At 37.1% G+C, this 23494-nt stretch overlaps 1 protein-coding gene and 1 long non-coding RNA gene across 5 annotated transcripts in view; both read left to right on the top strand.

Moving 5' to 3' along the window:
- LOC131682649 (protein outspread) overlaps window positions 1-23494 on the top strand; it is a 641520-nt gene that overhangs the window by 52163 nt on the left and 565863 nt on the right. The window lies entirely within an intron of this gene.
- Window positions 15006-23494, top strand: part of LOC131682662 (uncharacterized) — a 77517-nt gene continuing 69028 nt past the window's right edge. Inside the window, exon 1 of the long non-coding RNA XR_009304121.1 lies at window positions 15006-15147. This is a non-coding gene — a long non-coding RNA (uncharacterized LOC131682662). The remainder of the gene's footprint in view (window positions 15148-23494) is intronic.

Genomic DNA, 23494 nt, shown 5'->3' on the forward strand with positions numbered 1-23494 from the left:
AGGAAAATTTTGCAGTGAAAAAAGTATTAATACCTTACAGTTAAGTGAATTTAGTATTCTTTTAAAAGTAAATTAGTTTAAAGTTAGTGCTATTATTAGCATTTTCGTTAATTTTCTTAAAATAGTAAATAATAAACATCACCATTATTATCATGGAAATAATGCATCTCAGCAAGTTCTACAGTTCTTTCTTTGACTCCATTCAATTATCTCTTTTGGTTTCGACGCAAAATCGTGTTTATCACATCGTTTCATATGCAAAAATAACGATTTCGAACCCACTAAATTTGTGGCGAGCTCATGCTGTGTTAACTATTAAATAGCAGCAAAATGAAAAGTGATATAGACAAAGTGTCAAATAAAAAGTTATAGAGAACATTAAGGGACATCAAATGAACAATAGTAACGATAAATTTTGTTGATTAATAATTAGAATAATTAAAAAACTCTCCAAAAACACAAATTTTGAGTTATTTCGTAAGTAAAAAACCATTTAGTACACTTAACTAAAAGATATTTGTACATACACTGATAGGAAATTTTCTCAGCTTTCCAATGAAATCTTGTAAATAACGATATAAAGCATATTTTTTAGATTGGAGTCTTTTAAGCACTTGCAAGTCGGTTACAGGAAAAGTATAGTAATGAAATCACAAAGAAATGAGAAGAGATAGAAATATGACGTCCAAGAACAAATTATGAATCGTCTTACAACCCAACTTTTGGATAATAGATATTGCTATAATCATACTTCATTATTTCGAGAATATTAGCAAAAACCTCCTCAAAAACACTAACTTTTAACTACTTTACAGCTAAAAGGTAATTAAAACAAATTACTTAAAAGATATGAGAACACCATTCAATAGGAAATTTTCTCACCTTTCGAATGGAACTGAAATATTTAAAATACAAAGTATACTTTTAAAGTTAGAGGTATTTTAAGACAAATAAGTTTTTTACACAAAAAGTTCAATAACTCTGTAACGGTTGAGATTTGATGGTATGTGTAGAACAATTTTTTTCTCCAAATACGGCAGTCTATCGCTCACCGAGAGATTCTTAACCATGAACCAAACACCCTGTATATATATATATATATATATATATATATATATATATATATATATATATATATATATATATATATATATATATATATATATATATATATATATATATATATATATATATATATATATATATATATATATATATATATATATATATATATATATATATATATATATATATATATATATATATATATATATATATATATATATATATATATATATATATATATATATATATATATATATATATATATATATATATATATATACAGGGTGTTTGGTTCATGGTTAAGAATCTCTCGGGGGGTGATAGACAGCCATGTTTGGAGAAAAAAATTGTTCTACACATACCATCAAATCTCAACCGTTACAAAGTTATTGAACTTTTTGTGTAAAAAACTTATTTGTCTTAAAATACCTCTAACTTTAAAAGTATACTTTGTATTTTAAATGTTTCAGTTCCATTCAAAAGGTGAGAAAATTTCCTATTGAATGGTGCTCTCATATCATTTAAGTAATTAGTTTTAATTACCTTTTAGCTGTAAAGTAGTTAAAAGTTAGTGTTTTTGAGGAGGTTTTTGCTAATTTTCTCGAAATAATGAAGTATGATTATAGCAATATCTATTATCCAAAAGTTGGATTTTTAGAATATTCATAATTTGTTATTGGACGTCATATTTCTATCTCTTCTCATTTCTTTGTAATTTCATTACTATATTTTTCCTGTAACCGACTTGCAAGTTCTTAAAAGACTCTAATCTAAAAAATATGCTTTATATCGTTATTTACAAGATTTCATTGGAAAGCTGAGAAAATTTCCTATCAGTGTATGTACAAATATCTTTTAGTTAAGTGTACTAAATGATTTTTTACTAACGAAATAACTCAAATTTTGTGTTTTTGGAGAGTTTTTTAATTATTCTAATTATTATTCAACCAAATTTTGTTGTTACTATTGTTCATTTGATGCCCCTTAATGTTCTCTATAACTTTTTATTTGACACTTTGTCTATATCTCTTTTAATTTTGCTGCTATTTAATAGTTAACACAGCATAACCCCGCCACAAATGTAGTGGGTTCGAAATCGTTATTTTTGCATATGAAACGATGTGATAAAAACGATTTTGCGTCGAAACCAAAAGAGATAATTGAATGGAGTCAAAGAAAGAACTGTAGAACTTGCTGAGATGCATTATTTCCATGATAATAATGGTGATATTTATTATGTACTATTTTAAGAAAATTAACGAAAATGCTAATAATAGCACTAATTTTAAACTAGTTTACTTTTAAAAGAATACTAAATTCACTTAACTGAAAGGTATTAATACTTTTTCCACTGTAAAATTTTCCTGGTTTTCGATTAAAAATGAAAAAAAGTACAACAAGTGCCATAATTTTTCAATTAGAGCTGGTACTAGTGGAAATGAGATAAAAATATCCATGTTGAATAACCCAAAATCATGAAAATAAGAAAAGGTAAGTGTATCATGTCAAAAAACGAATTAAGCAGCACACCAAGACTAACAATCTGAATTATTAAAAGGATGAGGTTAACTATTAGGATTTTTAAGAAATGAACGAAAAATCGTTCAAAATTGTTTAATTTTCAATTAATTACTTTGAAAAGTCTACTTAAACTCATTAGCTAAAACTTGTGAGGGCATCACTCAATGCGAAATTTTCTCACCTTTCGAAAGGAACTAAAACATTTAAAATACAAAGTGTTACCGCGACTGAACCTGCAAGCGGAGCATCCCTCGGTCGATGGTGACGTTTGGTTTTTCGCAACTAGCTCCCGCTCGTTGTGTCCGTGTGTGAACTGTCAAAAAACCGAAAAAGTTCACATGTGGTTTGTTCTTTATTGTACCCAGAAGCTGCCATAGGAATAACCTGAATACTTACCGAATACTTACCGTGAGTAACCTGAAAAAGAAAGAAATTTAAATTATAATTCATAATACTTACCTCAAAAATTATAAATACTTACCTTACCTAGGAAAACAAAAGTAGGAAAGAGGAAAGGAAGATAGTTAGAAAAGCTGGTCGGAAGGTATTAGCGTGGGAGGAAAATTTGAAAGTAAGAGAGAGAAATTAAATGTTAAAGATGGAAATTAATAAAAGTTTATTTAGTTTTAGCCTGCATAAAAAAGGTGCTTGCTCATTATTTCTTTCCGTTCGGGGACGACCGAACAAACTAAAATTTCAAAGTTTGGATCGCACCTCACCCTCGGCACGATGAGCGACCAGGAACTAGACTACACTACAACGCCGTGCGGCAAGTGCGGATTGGCTCCAAAGGAACTAGGTGGAATGGTTGCATGCGACCACTGCAACAATTGGTATGATTACGCTTGCGCGGGTGTAACCGATACCGTTAAGAGGAAGAAAAAATGGTTCTGCGATAATGCAGTTTGTGTGGCGGCAGCCAAAAAGCGCACGAAGAAGGACGCAAACCCTCAATCGACGGCAGATGAATCAGATGCCGGAAGTGTCAAATCGTCCACAGTGCCGTCCGCAGATGAACAAATAAAGGCCATGGAAGAAGAACAGCGGCGGCTCGAGGCGGACTGGGACAAACAGATGCTAGTGAAAGAGAAGCAACTGGAGTTTCAGGCCGCAATGAAAAAGAAGAAGTTCCTGCAGGAACAAGCACTGCGCCGAAAGCAAATGCAGCTAGAGGAAGAGTGGCGCTGTTTCGAGCTAGCAGAACTAGAGCGCGAAAACCAGCTGCAGCTGCAGGTAAAACACGAGCACCTGAAGCGAGTTCAGAAACTGGAAAAAGATTTTCGGGAGCAGATGTCAACTGTGGATAATCAGTTGGACACAATGAAAATGGAACGGCAACAGAAACATTCCCGACCTATTACCGTTAAGAATCAAAGTACACCGCTACTAGCTCCGGCGGGAAAGACGGGTATTTGTGTTGAGTCGGAAATGGATGATACGGAGGAGAGTTCCAGTTCGGAGGAAGAAACTGATAATGAACCGGACGAGAAGGTTAAGCAGGGTTCCAGACCAACAAAGGGCCAACTTGCTGCCAGGCACGGGATCGGTAAACACCTTCCCCTATTTTCGGGAAAGCCGGATGATTGGCCACTGTTTTATGCGGCGTATAACTCTTCTACAAAGGCGTGCGGGTTTAGCGATGTCGACAATTTAGCACGTCTGCAACAATGCCTAAGGGGCGACGCACTGGAGCTTGTACGAGGACAACTGCTTCTTCCGAAATCGGTCCCTCGTGTTATTGAGAAGCTTCGCCAACACTTTGGTCGTCCCGAGCAATTACTAGATCGTCTGTTGGAACGCGTTAAAGAATTGCCGGCACCGAAGAATCTGAAAGGGTTCATTCCGTTCGCCAACGTAGTAGAGCAGCTTTGCGATCACGTGGAAGCAGCGGACCTTAAGGAGCATCTGAAGAACCCGTTGCTTATACAGGGCCTGATAAAAAAGCTTCCGGATGCGGAGAAAAGACAATGGGCTGATATCAAACGGGCTCGAGAGGGAAGAAAGATTTCTCTTCGTACAGTAACGGACTTTCTCCTACGAATTGCGGATGATGCGCGGGAAGCAGAAGTGGACATCGAGCGTACCACGGAGACGAGATTCTCAGGCGAACATTTCGGTCGAAAGCGAAAAGAGAAAGGAGCAGTATTCAGTCACGCCGAGGAAGGAAATTCGAATACAGTCGTCAGCCACCGATTAGGGTTGAAACCATGCAAAGTGTGCCAGCGTACCGACCACCGATTGCGGTTTTGTCAGGATTTCAAGAACTGGTCACACGCCGAGCGCGTAGCAATGGTGACACGCGATAAGCTATGCAAGCTATGCCTAGGAGAACACGGAGGACAATGCCGGTTCAAGTTTCGTTGCAACGTCGGCTCCTGTAAGGAGGCACACAATCCGCTCATTCACCCGGTCAGTGCGGTGGGTATTAGTGCACACATTCACTCGTGCAACCCACTGCTGTTTCGGATAATTCCCATACAACTACATGGTAGGGATCGGACGCTGACGGTTTTGGCATTTTTAGACGAAGGTGCTTCCGTCACATTGATCGAAGGTAAGCTAGCTAATAGATTGGGTATTGTCGGGGCCGAAGAAAAGCTTACAATAAAATGGACTGCCGACTATTCACGTACTGAGAAAAACTCAAGAAAAATGAATGTGTGGGCTTCGGCAGTTGGTGTTGGAGATAAAATGTTGCTCAGAACGGTTCGCACTGTGGGCAAGTTAATGCTGCCTCATCAGAAATTGGATGCTGCAGTACTTTCAGCCCGCTATCAATACATGAGCGATCTGCCGATCGCATCGTATGAAGGCCAGCCAGAGCTTCTTATCGGTCTCAACAATGTTCATGCTTTCGCGCCCATGGAAGTGAAGATAGGTACCGTCGCTGACCCGATTGCCGTCCGTTGCAAACTCGGATGGACAGTATATGGTCCGAATCAAGCGAGCCATACTACAGAGAGAGGGTACGTATGCTTGCATCATGATGTAACCAACGAAGACATACATGGTTTACTGAAAAGCCACTATGCATTAGAGGAATCTGTAGTAGCAACGGCCCAAGAATCGGCAGAGGACAAAAAAGCGATGGAGATTATGGAGCGGACCACGAAACGCATCGGAGAACGGTTCCAGACCGGTTTGCTCTGGAAGGAGAACAATCAGCGATTTCCGGAGAGTATTCAGATGGCGCTGAGGAGAAATTTGCAGCTGGAGCGGAAATTAATGAAAAATCCGGAATTATACACGAAAGTGCGAATGCAAACCGATGAAGATGCCAGAAGAGTTGTTCTGTTTCACGAATTCATAAAGATGGAGGCGATTTCGAGATGGAACAGGCTGCTGAGAGTGACCGCCACAGTGTTGCGTTTTATCGGAAATTGCAAGCGCAAACAGAAAGGGTTGCCGATACTCACAGCAAAGGCAACGATGAATCAACAATTAATGCTGAAGACTGCACACCCCGCAGTACAAACACCGTTGCAGAAAAACGAATTACTGGAGGCGGAGAAAGTTTTGTGGAAACAAGCACAATGGAACAGTTTCCCCGATGAGATGAGCGTGCTGACGAGCAACCTACAATTAGCCCTTGGCCAGAAAGCAGAACGAATCCCGAAAAGAAGTGGCCTATACAAATATTCGCCGACGCTCGACGAAGATGGCGTGCTGCGAGTAGATGGTCGACTGGTGAATGCGGAAGCAATGTCCTTCAATCAAAGGTATCCTGTTATCTTGAGTCGTTTTCATACCGTAACTAACAAAATCATCCAGTATTATCACGAGCAGTTTGGACATGCGAATACAGAGACAGTGTTCAACGAGATACGAAAGAAGTTTGTAATTCCGAACCTTCGTGCAGCAGTCTCTAAAGTGGCCGGTGAATGTGTATGGTGCAAAGTGCATAGGTGCGTTCCACACACTTCGCGCATGGCACCACTGCCAGCTCAGAGTGTTACGCCTGGAAAACGCCCCTTCAACTCTGTCGGCGTGGATTACTTGGGCCCTGTTAAGGTGACAGTTGGACGCCGAAAGGAAAAAAGGTATGGAAAGCCAGAAGAGATATTCTCCGACAATGCGACTTGTTTTAGAGGAGCGTGGAACGAAATGGTAAAGGCCAAACTACAAATCAACAGAAAGTGCGCCGAGGAATTCATCAGTTCAACTACTGCCTGGTGTTTCAATCCTCCCGGCACCCCGCACATGGGCGGTGTTTGGGAACGGATGGTGCGGTCTGTAAAGGAATCGATGAAAGCGCTGGATGACGGAAGGAAACTCACTGATGAAATCCTGAAAACAACAGTAGCAGAAGCAGCTGATATGATTAACACGCGTCCACTCACGTACAAACCTCAGGAACCCGCAGGCGAGGAAGCACTAACGCCAAACCATTTCCTGCGAGGTGCAGTGACCAGTGCGGATCTCCAGGTGGAGCCAGTGAGTGCAGCGGAGGCTCTACGAAACGTTTACAAACGTGCCCAGTACCTAAGCGACCGTATGTGGGAGCGGTGGATCACCGAGTATCTACCTACGATCAACAAACGCAGCAAATGGTTTGACGATAAGCGACAGTTGAATGTTGGGGATTTAGTTTTTCTGGTGGATGGGAAAATTCGGAAGAATTGGAGGCGTGGAAAGATAGTAGAAGTATTTCCGGGAACAGACGGGACCATTAGACAAGTCAGCGTGAGGACAGCAGACGGGAAGCTACATCGCCGGGGAGCGGTTAACATTGCGGTAATGGAGATAGTTGAAGGTAAATCCGGAACAAGAAGTAACGCCGGATGTTACGGGCCGGGGTCTGTTACCGCGACTGAACCTGCAAGCGGAGCATCCCTCGGTCGATGGTGACGTTTGGTTTTTCGCAACTAGCTCCCGCTCGTTGTGTCCGTGTGTGAACTGTCAAAAAACCGAAAAAGTTCACATGTGGTTTGTTCTTTATTGTACCCAGAAGCTGCCATAGGAATAACCTGAATACTTACCGAATACTTACCGTGAGTAACCTGAAAAAGAAAGAAATTTAAATTATAATTCATAATACTTACCTCAAAAATTATAAATACTTACCTTACCTAGGAAAACAAAAGTAGGAAAGAGGAAAGGAAGATAGTTAGAAAAGCTGGTCGGAAGGTATTAGCGTGGGAGGAAAATTTGAAAGTAAGAGAGAGAAATTAAATGTTAAAGATGGAAATTAATAAAAGTTTATTTAGTTTTAGCCTGCATAAAAAAGGTGCTTGCTCATTATTTCTTTCCGTTCGGGGACGACCGAACACAAAGTATACTTTTAAAGTTAAAGGTATTTTAAGACAAATAAGTTTTTTACACAAAAAGTTCAATAACTCTGTAACGGTTGAGATTTGATGGTATGTGTAGAACAATTTTTTTCTCCAAATATGGCTGTCTATCACACCCCGAGAGATTCTTAACCATGAACCAAACACCCTGTATATATATACAGGGTGTTTGGTTCATGGTTAAGAATCTCTCGGGGGGTGATAGACTGCCATATTTGGAGAAAAAAATTGTTCTACACATACCATCAAATCTCAACCGTTACAGAGTTATTGAACTTTTTGTGTAAAAAACTTATTTATCTTAAAATACCTCTAACTTTAAAAGTATACTTTGTATTTTAAATATTTCAGTTCCATTCGAAAGGTGAGAAAATTTCCTATTGAATGGTGTTCTCATATTTTTTAAGTAATTAGTTTTAATTACCTTTTAGCTGTACAGTAGTTAAAAGTTAGTGTTTTTGAGGAGGTTTTTGCTAATTTTCTCGAAATAATGAAGTATGATTATAGCAATATCCATTATCCAAAAGTTGGGCTTTAGGACGATTCATAATTTGTTCTTGGACGTCAGATTTCTATCTCTTCTCTTTTCTTTGGAATTTCATTACTATACTTTTCCTGTAACCGACTTGCAAGTGCTTAAAAGACTCTAATCTAAAAAATATGATTTATATCGTTATTTACAAGATTTCATTGAAAAACTGAGAAAATGTCCTATCAGTGTATGTACAAATATCTTTTAGTTAAGTGTACTAAATGATTTTTTACTAACGAAGTAATTCAAAATTTGTGTTTTTTGGAGAGTTTTTTAATTATTCTAATTATTAATCAACAAAATTTATCGTTACTATTGTTCATTTGATGCCCCTTAATGTTCTCTATAACTTTTTATTAGACACTTTGTCTATATCTCTTTTCATTTTGCTGCTATTTAATAGTTAACACAGCAAGAGCTCGCCACAAATGTAGTGGGTTCGAAATCGTTATTTTTGCATATGAAACGATGTGATAAACACGATTTTGCGTCGAAACCAAAAGAGATAATTGAATGGAGTCAAAGAAAGAACTGCAGAACTTGCTGAGATGCATTATTTCCATGATAATAATGGTGATGTTTATTATTTACTATTTTAAGAAAATTAACGAAAATGCTAATAATAGCACTAACTTTAAACTAATTTACTTTTAAAAGAATACTAAATTCACTTAACTGAAAGGTATTAATACATTTTTCACTGTAAAATTTTCCTGGCTTTCTAATACAAAGAAAAAAAGTACAATGAGTGCCATAATTTTTTCAGTTAGAGCTGGTACTAGTGAAAATGAGATAAAAATATCCAAGTTGAATAAGCCAAAATCATGAAAATAAGAAAAGGTAAGTGTATCATGTCAAAGAACGAATTAAGCAGCTCATCAAGACTAACAATCTGAATTATTAAAATGATAAGGTTAACTATTAGGATTTTCAAGAAATGAACGAAAAATCGTTTAAAATTGTTTAATTTTCAATAAATTACTTTGAAAAGGCTACTTAAACTCATTAGCTGAAACATGTGAGGGCATCACTCAATGCGAAATTTTCTCACCTTTCGAATGGAACTAAAACATTCAAAGTATACTTTTAAAGTTAGAGGTATTTTAAGACAAATAAGTTTTTTACACAAAAAGTTCAATAACTCTGTAACGGTTGAGATTTGATGGTATGTGTAGAACAATTTTTTTCTCCATATATGGCAGTCTATCACCCCCCGAGAGATTCTTAACCATGAACCAAACACCCTGTATATATAGATATATATATATATATATATATATATATATATATATATATATATATATATATATATATATATATATATATATATATATATATATATATATATATATATATATATATATATATATATATATATATATATATATATATATATATATATATATATATATATATATATATATATATATATATATATATATATATATATATATATATATATATATATATATATATATATATATATTGTTTGCACTTTTTCTATGGTAAATTAAACATTCTACAAGACGATTATTGGACAATTAACTGGTGGGTTTTGTTTTGGTTAGCTTCAGCGAACAGTTTGCTGTCAACGGCCCTATTCGTTAGATGTTGGATGAAATCGAAGACGAAAAAATCAGCTGAACAGAAACTCATGGTCTCATGGAATCGCATTAGAGATGATTGTGACGTTTAGGCGCTTTGTGGTGTATTGAACAGGTTGACGGTGGAACCACACGTCGCCTCTGATAAATAATAATTCTTTCCTGCATTCGGTAACGTTTTTCCTAAAAATCGCTGTTTGAAGCTTTAAAAATTGTATTAAAAATTCTCATCTGTTGCTATATTTTAATTGCCGCAAGGTTCTACTGTATCGATTTTGTTGACTATTTTCGGTAAATTTGAGACTAATAGAAACGAAAGCAATGAAATTGAATGATGGACAGGAATTCTAGAGCGAATCAGTTATAAACTTAGAACGGAAAACTAGGACTAGGCAGGCTCATATGGACATGTTCGAAAGGAAATATGAAGCGTCTTTTGCCTTCTGCTAAGTAGCAGCTGGGCGTTGCACCCAAGTCTACCGCATGGTGATTGATAGAATATAACTCATCATCATGTTTTACCGCCGACGCAGAAAGTTCTGCGACGTAAACTGAAGCGAGATCATTCAGTTTGAATGAGGCGGAGGTTTTTGATCGGATATATCGAAGCCATAGGAGCTGTCTTGACTCGTTGGTGTAAAGCATCTTGCTGCGGTCGACTTCAAAAAAAAAATCTGCCGACAAATTTCTTATTTCCATGATGTGTCGAAAAATACAGTTGAATCAAAAGCATGAAGCATATTGACACGGTTGGTACAATACGAAGAAGAATTGATGTTTTGTGCCATGTAATCGAAGTATAAGGACATAAATCGAATATGAGAATTAAGCTCATTGAGTATTTGTGACAGCTGCGTCAGGGAATGGAAGCGGAACTGATGTATATGATAGAATAGTACGTAATCCTTCTCAGGATTCATTGATCTCTTTTGACCGGTGCTTCATTCTTGTATTTGATTTGATTCATTCGGGAAAATTGACAAATTAAGGTGCGATTAATTTACCGACGCACGTGAGTCATCCATTAGCATAGCATGAAAAAATTATAACATAATGCAAATGTCGTTAATTGTACATAAGTATCATTTGCTGTAATTTAGACGAGTTCAAGTAGTAGTTCATCTTCTTTTCATCTACTTGATTAGTCTGTCTTTGTTGTATTTATATTACTCATGTATGCCAAAACTAATATCGATCAATTTATACGCTTCTATTTAATTTCTTTCCTTTTTCTTTATTCGACATCTTATTTTTCCTTTTATTAATATATCTAAACTCAGGTTTATACTAACACTCAATATCACAATAAATTGCATATTTTCTCATATACACTCACAATCTCTCTCATTCCAAACGTACAAACGATCGCGGCCTTCGCGATAAGACAAACCTGGTCACAAACACGAACATGCAATTGTAATCATCTGCTGTCTCGCCAACATTCAAAGGCCGGGTAGTTCAATGATCGATAAATATGCAAACGCTGTCTCAGGAGTGAACCTACAAACGCCGGTGTTCGCGCGATCATGAATCGGTTTTGTCCGGACATCCCTACCCCCGGCCCTTGAAGCAAATGTCCAATGCCTTCAGGTGGACCAAACAACAAATGACGGTCATATCCACTAAACAACATGTTCCATGGCGACATGAGCGGGAATTTTAGTGCTTTGAAAGAACTCTTTCTCTCTTCTAGCATCTGAACCGTTAACTGAAAATTAAGTATCAGATTTACGATACACGCAATCATCTAAAACACACGCGAATGTGCGAATGGACACGCGAAGTCACATACACGCGAGCACACGTGTCAAACACGTTAACATAGGACCGCTTAAGCCCTTCGCGATCTTGACTTGATAACACCCCGGTAAAAAGGTAAGCGTTTTAATACTTACAAACGTGGTCTCAAACACGAACCCACATCGGTTACGTCCGTAAATCTTTACCCTCTGTCCTAGCAAGATAGGTCCAATTGAAAAACAACGCTCATACCCACTGGACAAAACGTTCCATGGGGACATGAGCGAGACTTCAAGTGATGTGGAAGAACTTACTTTCTTCTAGCCTCTGAATCGTACACCGAAAATTAAGTATCAGATTTACGGTCCGCGCGCGATCATCCAAGAACACACGCGAATATGCCAAAGGACATACGGTTATAAAATAGAATTTATACACGTTAGCAAACGCGATATACAAACGCACACGCGATCGAACACGGTAACGTAGAAACGCTCGAGCCCTTCGCGATGATGCGTGCGATCACGAATTCCCTACACCGCACACATCTGAGACGTACAATGAATATCACATTCAGAATTATGGCCCCCTGCAATTGGCCTTAAACGTAGTGTAGTGAGTATTCTAACGGGAAACCCTTACGAGAACCTAGTTCTGCTGCTCCAGTAGGACAACTCTACAAAAGACATGTTCAAGCAGTATCAGCAACAGTTCGTTTCGACTTAGTGAGTCGTACGCTACCTTGAAATCTACAAACAGATGATGAGTTCGCAAGTTGTATTCCCGGAATTTATCCAGAATATTGGGCATTCGCAGCTAAAGTAGTCAGCCAAATAGAACACGAGAGAGCAACGTATAGGCGGCATTGAGATTTATTACGCCAAGATAGTTATTACACTGGAATTTATGGCCTTTCTTGAAAATTGGACGTATGAGGCCACCCGAATGGAAATGTACAGTAACAAAACCATGATTTTCACTGTGACAGTACAGTAATTTACAGTAAATTCTGGTGTTACACTATAATACAAAAGCAATAAACTTTAACGTTTCTACAGTCAATTACAATGTAAAATAGACTTTTACAGTAAAAAGGAGGGTGATTATGTATCCTAACATTGTAAAAATTGATTTTTTTTCATGCATTTTTTCTCGAAAACAGTTAAATTCAATGTGAATTTACTGTATCCGTTTTTTGCTGAACTGTAAAATTGATTGTTTCATGAAATTTTATTGTAACTCTGTGAAGAACAATGTTGAAACAGTAATAACTATAATATTTATTGATTTATGATTGTTTGTAGGGTAAATGCTATTGTAAAATTCTATTCGGGCAATTTGTGTTATAAAGCTCGTTTTAAAGAATATATATTTATTTTGTTATTGCGTCAAGACGAATTCCCCAAATATATCTATTTTTCGAGCTTTACAGTTGTGTAATTTCTGAAACCATGAAACTAAATAAAACTGTAGACACGAGCGCAGTTGATCTATTTAACCCATTGATGCCCATGTTGTTTGTGGACAACAACGTTTTTAAGCTGCTATAACTTTTGGTTTAGGCAAGAATTGTTCCCAAAAATAAGTAAGGGTAAGAAATGTGACTAATACCTTTCATTGGAGCACTAAAAGATACAAGTATTAGCTCTAAAACTGAAGTTATTCCAATTATCTTGATTGGATTCTGATGGAGCAGTGCTGCCAGGAACAGTTTACGTTGATGACGAAAAATGAAATTTTGATATATCTTTGTTACTTTGCAATATTATTGAAAACTGATAAAACCTATCAATTTAGACCGTCTTTGACTACATTTTCCACGTAATTGGACTGTTGTGAAAATTCTAGAATAAATGAATTAAGCATTGAAAGGTAAAATTTGCGCAGCTTCTAGCACTGCGATGGAAGTACCTACATTTATTGCAAAAGATTTTTCGAATTTCTTGACCCCACCACTTTCAAAAAAAAATAGTTTTGGACCCCTTGTATGCACAAGAAAAAAGTTGGGTATGAAAGGGTTAAGATATAAGTTTTATCTTACGGATAAGAGATTATGTATTTGTTTATCACACCTGCTCATGTGCATTGTTTGCATACTACGCTCTGACCTTTCTACCAGATCTGTTAGATGCATTCGAAACCGCTTTACATCAGTGTGTTCACCAGCTCCGATTTGTCATCGCACGTTTCGTTTAAAAAATTAATCATGTTCATACAATGCATGCAATTGTGCGGACCCTATCCCTATATCGGAATCAATTTGTTTCAATTTTCATTGTGCCGAGAGATGGGAAAGGCAACGAACTCTGATACCCTGTTCCTTTTGCGCATTCACCTCGGAGCACCAGCCGCTCCGCAATGATTATCGGACAACTTGCGTGCTACTGTGGTTGACTGAGCGCGTTTCGAATGTGACTTCGTTCACACTCGAACCCATTGCCCATGTGAGTCATTCATGACCTATCCCAATATGTGTGCAACGTTCACGCGTTCCCGCTGACAATTTATTGTTATTATTAGATTTTCTGTTTCGTTGGAAAGCGTCGGTACCCGAGTTTATCGAGTGTCCGGGGAGCTCTCGGAACGTCACATGTCAGATCCAAACTGGTTTGCCGCTCTCGATTAATCGGTGGTATGTATTGAAGCGTTATTAAAAATTTAATTCGCGCTTGTTACTCACTCGATTGGTGATTGGCAGAAGGTTTCGGTTCAGCCACCTTCGACCAATGAAACGGAGCCTGTGTCGATCTAAAATTAAAGGAGTTGTTCATTAGCCGTGTAGTGTCATAGATAAGAAAAAGTACCTCCCTATCTCAGTATATTATTTTATATTAACAAGCAAACACACTGTTTGTTGATTCTAAAAACAGACGCAGGGCTCCGGATGAGTGGAAACGAATAGACGAAGGGCGCGATAACCTGGACAAATATTGCGAGACAACACCGTAGCAGCTACAAATCATCGACATATGATCCTTAATGGTCCAAGCAGGCGCAACACTTGGCTCAGCTTCCGCTCGCAGTCAGTGCCCGGCGAAGTGCTAGAGATGTGAACTGGTAATAGGATATCTTCATGCTTCTTTAACACGTTTGCTTGGATAGCAGATTGGGGCATTTTCTGCGTGTGTTCGGTACACCTTTTTCATTTGTCTCTACTCAGCCGTGAAGTTTCATCTCGTGTGAGCACGATGCGAGAGGTATCGGGTAATATGAAACTAAACCAGATTAGCCGACACTGATAATAACGCCATCAACAAGAACACGCGATGGGCAAGGTATCGGAAGTTTCGATCGAGAGTCTAGTGTGTACTGAATAATATCTATGTGCTAATGGCAAGTCTTAAACCAGTTAGCACAGCGAATATGATCCCGAAAAGTGCAGTTATAGGTCAACGTAAGTAGTTTTTTTTGTGATATGATTGTCGGGAGTGGTGAATGAAAGCACATCCCATTGCAATAAAGTTTCGGCGGTATGAGTTGAGAGTTTTAGCTTAAATCAGTACGTGATTGTTTTTGATTTTTGTTTTAGTCCGACTGCCTCTACTATCTGTCAACATCCTATGAAGGGAATTAGAAACGGAATTACCTGCCACTTGATGATAAGATTGTCTGGTTACGTTCGCAGATTCTTGACGACACGCGCTGATAAGCGGTGCGCTGATTTACTTTTTTATAGCATCGACTCCCTTTCCCACCTGATAACACCGGCGGCACAATCCATCACAGTCCAGTCCACGAGCCGGTTGATGAGCAGTGCTTGCTATAATTATTCATTCCCGCGCCGATAGTTGAGCTGGTGGTGTTTATTTTAGTTCAATTTCGTTCACTTATCTAACGCCCTCAGGGGTAAGCAAGGCGTCTACAGACGAGTCCAGCTCCGTCAGATCGGTTTCCAAGTTGGACGTGAAATGAAACGATCCAACTCCATGTGTGGAAGAAAAGTAATCGGGCACCACCCACGCACTTGTGGGGTGCTCCAAGTGGTAGACCCTTCCACGGACAAATTTAGACAGACGAAGTTGCGCGATATTTTCCTCCATCCGATCGTTTTTTTCTCGTTTGCGTGGATAGGGGAAAAGAAATTCATTTTTAATCTTACCCAAACGAAGCGATTTTGATCAACGACCCTCTCTAGCGAGTCGCTGGTCTGAGGCGAGTTTGAACTGTTGGAGTTTGAACAGAGCTACAGCTGAAGCGAAAGATTCAGTCCTAATTGAAACTTGTTTCTGACTGGAAATCCTATATAGCCGCATAATAAATAGCTTGTAGTGGAGCGATGAAAGATTGAGATAGTGAACGACCGGTGAAGCCGAAACTGTGTATAAAATCCAAAGAAGTGAGAGGGTCCCTGGCGTAAGGTCTGCTGTTGATGGTCAGCTCAGCGGAGATAGATATCCAATAGGTGGGCGGGAGCGAGGGACGTTTGATTATGGCTAGCATGGCCATCAACGAAAGTACAATAAATAATGTTATTCTTCAAATAGTGTGGAGACTAATAAAATAATCAGCCTGCGCCATTTCTAGGGTCCTAACGGGGTTTCGGGTGAAGCAGCACTGAACGGAGATCTGTTGAATTGAAAGGCGAAGAACAAAAGCCTCTGTGGTCAACAATCGCATCGCAGTTCACCGTGGAATGGGAGGCACGCTCAGTAATGGACTTGTAGGTACCGAGAAATGTGAGAGTTAAAGTAGTCCCCGAAGTCAGCCGACTTTGGAAACAAAGATGAAAAGGAAAGAAGCCGTATGGGTAATGTGTAAAGACGATTAATCTTTAACAAATTTCTACAGTTGGCGCCTTCCATTGCGAGATACATCCATTTTTGGTCGTCCTGTAAGAGCATTGAAACCGATTAAGGGCCCTGCGATTGTAAACGGCTGTTCTCCTTCGGTTTTGTGTACACTCATAGCTAGAGGCAATCAATGCTTTTATTTTAGTTGTTCCAATGTCATCACATCGGCAGGCGCTTCATTTCATTGCATTTTTTATTGTTTCGAAAATGATGCAATCTTGACCGAAAAATATGCTCCTATGAGTGGATGAATGCTCGGATCTTCAGGCTATTCTGAGGGGTCGATTTTTTTGTCTTCAATCGCTACAATTATTATCAGAGAATATTCTTGCAATCTTTCAGAGTATGGCTGATTAACATCTACTGCCATTATATTTTCTTTAATTTGATTCTGTCCTTCAAAAATCTTTAAAGCCCATTTTATGATAACCATGTTTATCAAAATTTCGTGCATGAAAAACTATAAAAGCAATGTATACAAGTAAAACACTGTTATTAGATAATTTAATTGTGCACAGCCTTAAAAATGTATTTAAAAAAATCTTATTTTACATTTCTAAAAAGGCCGAAAAATATACTGTGCAGAAAATCCTTTCTTCCGAATAATGAAATATTTCATTGTTTTGTTCCAAGTAAAAAAAACGGGCCGAATCTTGCACGGTGCAGTTGTCCGCGGCGAGCTACTGCGCTATCTTGTTAATAATTAACTTCCTTTTGTTGAGTAAATATATGTTCAAAAATACGCAAAAGATAATTAGTTTCTCTTGTTTTCTTTTAATTCGTTTATTTGACACGGCTCATAGCGGTAGCTTAACGGAGCCGTGAATCTTTTATATGTTTACAATATGTAAAAATAAGAACACCAACAAATATTATTGTACCAATATTGGATCTTATGCGCGCAACTTTTTATTGAGAGCGGAGACCTTCTTTTTGTTGACATACTGCGTCCGAGGGGTTATTAAATTCTCTCCTGTTTTCACGTCCAGATCGAAGCTGGTTTGGTGCCCGCGATCGGATTTTCTTCCCTGCTTTTTGCACTTATTGTTGACCAGTGTAAATCCGTCGTCATTGTTATTACCTTCCTTGCCGATGTTTCTTACAGTCGATTTTGGGGTGCTGAATGCTTCTTTTGCGGTTGTCATTATGGTCTGTACAGTTGCGACAAATTTAGGCACCGTTCAGGCATTGTTATTGAAAACTTTGTTTTGGATTGGTCCATGACGTCCATGATGTGCTGTCTGAATACAATACTTGCATGTAGGAGTTTGCCTCTTATGGGTACATAGCGTAGTTTGTTTAATTGTAGTTCCGTGAGTCTTGAGTTTTATTGTCAAGTAAGAGGGTGCGGGCTAGGACATCGCAAAAAAAAATCTTTAATCTCAATGTACTCCCCTTTCATATTGTGACAAACGTCAAAGTAAGCTCAGATGCAAAATTTCACTCCATTTAAACAATTTTAGACCCCGCCCACTTCGCTTGAAGTTTTTGACATTGGTACCTACTATAGGAAAATATGAAGAAAAAATATATTAAATGCTATAACTTTTGAAGTGGCATTCGAAAAATTACAGTTTATACCTATGTTATGGAGAAACATTCTTGACATTACAACGAGAATATTTCCATTACTCGAAAAATACAGAAAGTTGGAGTTTTGGGACATTATGTCAGATTTTCTAATGTGAAAAGGTCTCAGGATTCGAATGAAATTATTGCGACCTTTGTCAGAATACGAGAAGTTGGGGTTCTAGGGCATTTCGTCCTTCATATTAAATTTTTACAATTTTCTCGTGCACGTATCTCAAACAACACGTAACAAATTTTATCAAATGTACCTTGTTGAACTTAGAACATCATATAGAACAAAACAGAAGAAAATTTGCTATCATTGTATTTTTTGCCATTTAGTTTCGATTCCATACTTTTTCATTAAAAAGTACATATTAACTTCATTTAACAATAAATTACTATTTAATACACTATTTCTAGTGTAAAAATTATCAGAAATCACATGGTATATGTGATCCCATTCCAAGAAAAATAAAGAAAGCTGGGGTATCAAAGCATTTGATGTAAAAATGAGGTTTTTAGACTAAATATCAAAGAAACTGACGTTTCTTAATTTTACCCGCAACGAATCTGTTTTTTCCTTCCTTTGAATTTTTACGTTGTTCAATTGAAGAATAATAGAGATTCACGAGAAAATGATAAAATTTGATATGAATTACAAAATGCCCAAACATCCCAACTACTCGTACTCTGATAAAGGTCGCAAGGGTACCATTCAATCGCTGTGTTTTTTTTACATTAGAAAAACTGCAAAATATGTATGATTTGCAGCATAGAGCAGAATGATTATTCAGAATATGAAATTTTTGGGACAAAATGTTCCATAACTCTATCTTCACGTGTTTTTCGAGAAACGAAAATATTTCCTTTTAATTGCTAAGACTATTTTTTCAAAACAAAGGTATAAACTGTAATTTTCTGAGTGCTTTTTTAAAAGTTATAGTATTCAATATATTTTTTCCTCATATTTTGCCATAGCACCAATGTCAAAAACTTCAAGCGAAGAGGGAGGTGGTCTAAAATTGTCCAAATGATGCGAAATTTTGCATCTTAACTTACTTTGACATTAAAAAAAGATCTTAAAATCTTTTTTATGAGCCACTGTCTAAAGTAGGTAGTCTCTAAGGATACCGATAATACGTCTCTCACGATTGTGATCTCTTACGCATAATTCTGTGCAAACTTTTTCGGGATTCTAAAGGTACAGATAGACTCCATCTCTCCACTTCCTATGATATTTGTTCAGAATTTTTATGTTATTTGTTCAGAATTCTCGGGATTCCGGTGAAATAATTTCAAAGTTCTTGTGGAATTCTACTCAGAGTGAAATCCTCGAGATTCTAGTGGTAGGTATCTTTAGGAGGATGATTTTCGTTCGACTCTTGAAGATATTTTTCAGTATTATTGACAGGACTCGAACAAAATTCTGGGCATGCTCCAATAGAAACATGAGCACGATTCACGAATCAAAATCGCGAGCAAGCGTCGCTAGAATTTATTTATTTATTTATCATGTGACCTAGTTTGTCTTAATGATATGGTATGGGGATGGGGAAAAGCCAATTCGTGTGAAACATCAACTCTTCCCTAAGTGGCACTGTCTTTTCAATTACACGTGCAATACAAAACTTAACAATAAATAGAAAAAAATTGTATCATAACGAAACAAACTAACTCAATAACGTAAACAAAAAAGTAAAAATATAAGTGAAAAGGAGTAAATAATACAGATTAAAATGTCATTAGTAAATATCTGGAAAGTCATAATCTCCTCAATAGCCGGATCTTGAAATCGAAATCCGCAAATATTAAGTTGAATGTGGCAGACATGAAGCAAATCGGATCATGACCACCATATAGGGAGTTTCTATGTTCCAACAGCAAAAAGCTTCGTTGCCGGATCCCACGTTTCGGTGCCCAGGTGTGGAATTCACCCAATAATTCCGACGATTCCAACTCTCCTAGAAGAATCTTAGCGACGAAAACAGCTTGGGCTACTCTTCTTCACCTTTTAAGCGTATATGGACCTAATAATCTTCATATGGTCGGTGTTAAGTCAGACCGGACTAAGTGACAATTTATTGATTTCGAGAAAAACGAGTTTAAAGTTTAAATCGCGCATCCTTTACCATATAATAGGACTTAGGAGATTGACTTAGCTTATAAGATTATGTGAAAATATTTCTGTAATGTTATTGAAATGCTGTATACCTTGTATGTAATTTTGTTAATTTGTAATGTCAGTTCATTATTATTGTAGGAAAAACATGCGAAAAGATTATGGGTTTTTACGCGCATTCGAGGTCTGCTTCTGAAGTGAACCTTGAAATGGGCTTTTCCCATACAACAACATTAAATTTCATGTAGACCAACATGGGTCAGATGAAAAATGGAAATAAATAAATAAATAAATAATTGGAAATTAATTTTCGCCATAACTTCTGCTTATTTTTACATATTTCAAATCTGGCTAAAGTCGAATGTAACTGATGAAATTCTGTATCCACTGCTATTATTATCTTATTTGTTGGTGTTTTGCGACTTGGTCCTGTCTGACTTAACACATATATGGCGGAAGATCATTGGGGTCCTGCCACGGAAACCGTCTTAATACATATCGAACGAATTTGCTTTGAATTGCTTCAATTCTGGCTATCCATGTTGCTTGATACGGACACCATATTACGATATATATTATGGTTCGTTAAATTCCTTCGAAACTTTAGACATGAATCCCATCTGTCGGTTAGCCTTGTTAATAATAAAGTCGAAATGAAATCGGAAAGTGAGCGCAGAATTATAAAAATCGGATGTAAAAACCTGCAGTATAAAAATTGGAAAAGTATATCCGATTCTTACAATGTAGTTTTCGCCTTTCTCAATAGAAAGGTATTGCAATTGCTCTGAAAACCGACTTTTTAACGGAGGCCCGGAGGGCCGTGTGACATATACCATTCGATTCAGTTCGTCGAGTTCGGCAAATGTATGTGCGTGTGTATGTATGAATGTGTGTATGTTCGTCTGTGTGTTTGTATGTGACCAAAAAAATTGATTAAAAAGGCAAAAAGTGATTTTGACAGTCTCAAACTGAATGTTAATCTGCCTAGCAAGAAATTATGGAGTAATATTAAAAAAAACTTGGTGTCACGAAAAATAGATCATCTGAGGATAAGTATATTCATTCGGTCGATGATATCAATGACTACTTTTCCTCCAATTTTACAACAGACAGAACATCGATGCCAGACTTTTCGTACCTCACAGAAGGCTTTCGGTTCCAGCCATTTGAGGATTCTGAAATTATTAATGCTATTCATTCAATGAAATCTAATGCGTTAGGGCTTGATGATATACCAATACAGTTTATAAAAATCGTACTGCCATTAGCATTACCATTAATCAAACACCTTTTCAATGCGATTATTAAAACATGTAAATTTCCTTGTGCATGGAAACTCGTTAAAATTATACCTATTAAGAAAAAAGGAAACAGTGAAAGTTTATCTAACCTCCGGCCAATAAGTATACTAAGTGCCCTTTCAAAAGCGTTTGAGAGATTGATAAAGGATCAAATTCACAGGTTCATCACCAGTATGGATTTTTTAAGTCCCTTACAATCTAGATTTCGTGTAAACCATAGTACCGACACAGCTCTTATGAAAGTACACGACGATATTGCTAAAGGAATTGATAAAAGAGGAATGGCTATTCTTCTATTAATAGACTTTGCGAAAGCTTTTGACCGAGTGTCACATGTTAAGCTTTTAAAAAAATTGGTTTTATCTTTCTATCTTGGTTTTCTAATATGGCTGCAAGTCTAATTAAATCTTACATGTTTGCCCGTAGACAAGCAGTTTATTGCAATGAAACCATGTCTTCTTTCCATTGTATCGGGTCCGGTGTTCCTCAAGGATCTGTGTTGGGGCCCCTACTCTTTTCATTGTTTATAAACGATTTGCCCTCAGTACTAAAATATTGCTCGATTCATTTGTTTGCCGATGACGTTCAAATATATTTCTGTGCTGACAAACATACAAATATTGATGATATTTCCAATAAAATTAATAGCGACCTAGAAAGTATTTATATGTGGTCTCAACGAAATTTATTGTTCATAAATCCCTCTAAAACTAAAGCTATATTTTTTAATAGGGTGAACACAACAGTTTATCCAGCATTGTTTCTTGACAATCAGCCAATTGAGTTCGTGGATCGAGTAAATAATCTTGGAGTTATTTTCAAAGCTAATCTTGACTGGGACGACCAAATTAGTTCACAATGTGGAAAGATTTACGGTTCCTTAAAGCGACTAAATTTAGCAACGAAACATCTTTGTATTTCAACAAAACTCAAACTTTTTAAAACACTGATACTTCCTTATTTCATATATGGCGATTTTTTATATTTAAACGCATCAGTTATGTCACTACATAAGCTAAGAGTAGCTTTAAATGCGTGCGTTCGATACGTTTACAATCTTTCCAGATTTTCTCGAGTATTCCATCTACATCACCATCTTATTGGCTGTCCATTTCATCAATTTTATAATTTACGGTCCAATCTAACTTTATTTCGTATTATCCAATCTAAACAACCTGACCTCTTCGTAATCCTCGCACACTAAATTTTTCATTACCCCTTTATCATATTATAACCAATCAATATTTGTAAGAGGTGTTGTTTGTTGGAATAACTTGCCCTTTTCAATCAAAACTTGTAATACAAAAATAGCCTTTAAGCGAGAGTTATTGCGCGAACTCAATAACATGAATTAAAATATTAGCAGTTGAGAGCAAAAATTAGAATAATAGATTAGTATTAGTTTTAAAGTTTCATAACTATCATGAATTCTGATCAAAGCAAAGTGTAACATTTAAAAAGGCAGGTGCCTTACGTTATACGGTGGAATAAGCAAATAAATAAATAAATATTGAATTTATAATGGATCCGACTTCCCGTTCCGCTTTTACAGGGTGGTGAGCACGATCACGCAGAAAATGTCGATTTTAATAAATTCTGCAATGAATGTATAAAGGTGAAATTTTTTCCTAAACATGACCACAACGGTTTCGATTTGTAGTATTAGGTCAATAACATCCATTCAAAGTCTCTTTGGCCACCGTCATCGGTTCTGGAAGCCCCGGCGGAAATTTAGCTAAAATGTCTCTCAAACAACTTAAATTTGCAGTTCTAGATCACCGACGGCCGATCAAACTTTCGTTGACTACATTGACCACCATACACGATTCCGGAAGTGCCCGGGAAAAACCGCCATCTTTCAAAATTAACGAACTCATATCAGTTTCTCGGAAATGGTTGGGCCGATTTTCACAAACTTAGTCCCAAATGATAGCTATATTATCCCCACAGATGTCTATA

This window comes from Topomyia yanbarensis, chromosome 2 (assembly GCF_030247195.1).
Source record: "Topomyia yanbarensis strain Yona2022 chromosome 2, ASM3024719v1, whole genome shotgun sequence".
NCBI lineage: Eukaryota > Metazoa > Arthropoda > Insecta > Diptera > Culicidae > Topomyia > Topomyia yanbarensis.